The following is a 1970-nucleotide window of genomic DNA, read 5'->3' on the forward strand; positions in this document are numbered from 1 at the left end:
CAAATCAATGTACGAAAAGGGCTCAATTATAAACTAACACCTAAGTTTGAAGGCCCATTTAACATTTTGGAAACATTAACAGCCAATAGGTTTAGAGTTCAAAACGTATCCCAACCCACGGATGAGAGAATAGTACCATTGGCTCACATAAGAAATTAAAAAGAAAAGAGAGGAAAAGAAGTGAGGGAAATTTTTTTTTTATTTTATGTGATTAAAAGTTTTCTTTTTAATACAGGAGTAATTAAATATATTTTTCTCGTTACAGGTTTCCAAGACGAATTTTTTGTTGTTGAGAGTGATATTGTTCGCTCAGACATTTTTCTCGTGTGGGATGAGCTCTAAAACTAAAAGTATAAATTTTAAATATGGCACTATAGTTGAAAGACAAGAAGACGTTTTTATTACATCAACCAACGTAATTGTAGAAGTGAATATGCAAGCAATTTTTCTTCAAGAGAATGATGTCACTAGCTTAAGAACCGCCATTTCAAGGTTTTCTGCCTCATTGGATGAGTTGCATAGAAGACATTTTCATTTGACTACAGAGAGTTTGCTTAGATCAACATTAAAAGTTGCAGAGATGCTATATGATGACTTGAAAAAATAAGACTGACGAGACAGGATCTTTGGCTTATGACCTTTTGATGTGGACTGTAGGACACGAACATAAAGAAAGACGGAATCCGTTTATTTATGCTGCATTAAACATCTTTGGGTCTGTTGCAAGTTTAGGTTTAGGAATTTCCAATCGTCTTAAAATTAGTAATCAAAATAAGAAAATTGAGTTCTTGAATCATGAAGATGAATTGATTATGTCAGAACTAAGGAATCAGTTAGCTTCAATCAATAAAATTATGGATTTAGTAAATAAACATTCAAATAATATCGTTCAGATTATGGAAGTACAGGATTTGTTGGCAACATTAACGTATTATGATTCAAAGATAGATCACATACATAACAGAATTGCACATTTCATTGAGAAATCCAAGGATTATGTAGAAGCTATCACGTTAGCAACTAACGGTGTACTGTCGCCCCATTTGTTGCCTATAAGTTACTTAAAGTTAATTCTGGAGAATGGAAGGGATAAACTAGGCTATGTTCCTTTGTTAGACGAACATAGGTTAGAATTATATTACAGCCTAATTACAGTAAACGTAGATAATAACAAGATTATGATTACAATTCCCTTTGATTCTTCTGATGCCTGGCAATCTTACAGGATATCACCATTTCCGACTTTCATGACGAATCACTCAAATCCAGTAATATCCAGTTTGACAGGACACGTATTGATTTCCCCAGACAAGGAAACATATACGGTCATTAAAGACTTAAATCAATTAACTCACTGTTCAGACGCAATGGATAGAAAAATATGTACAGCTGACTCATTTGAATTCCATAAAAACTTAACGGATTCATGCGAGTTAGGTATAGTGCTAGACGGTGCTCTCTCCCATACAAGTGAAAATTGTCTGGATAAGCTTTATCCCTTTGACAATAATGAGTTCAATTGCAGACTGAACAATGGCTCGTGGATACGATACGACAAGGACGGCTTCAATGTATCATGCCCTGACGGATCCACGTCCTTCACCCACATCTTCGTCGCAGAAGATGGTTGTATCGGGACTTCCCCTAATTCCATGGTGACTGGTCTACGGACACTCATCAGAGAACGAGCCTACTTCGCGAACTTCACGTGGACCTCTACAATGCCAGCACTCCCTCTCCCGTATAACAGACAGGTTGCAAAGCGGTTGATGAAGCTTACCGAAAGGGACCACCTGTCATCGACTTATAAGGAAATCCTTCACCCTATACTACTAGCAGGTCTGGCTTTCACGGTGGTGATATTTATCGCCGTGAACATCCTTGTTTGGCGTAGGTTACGGCACAGCATGCAGCTACAAAAAAATGTTTCGCCTTGTCCCGACAATACTCCGTATTTGATTCAGTTTAAA

Source organism: Palaemon carinicauda, chromosome 6 (assembly GCF_036898095.1).
Source record: "Palaemon carinicauda isolate YSFRI2023 chromosome 6, ASM3689809v2, whole genome shotgun sequence".
Taxonomy (NCBI): Eukaryota; Metazoa; Arthropoda; class Malacostraca; order Decapoda; family Palaemonidae; genus Palaemon; species Palaemon carinicauda.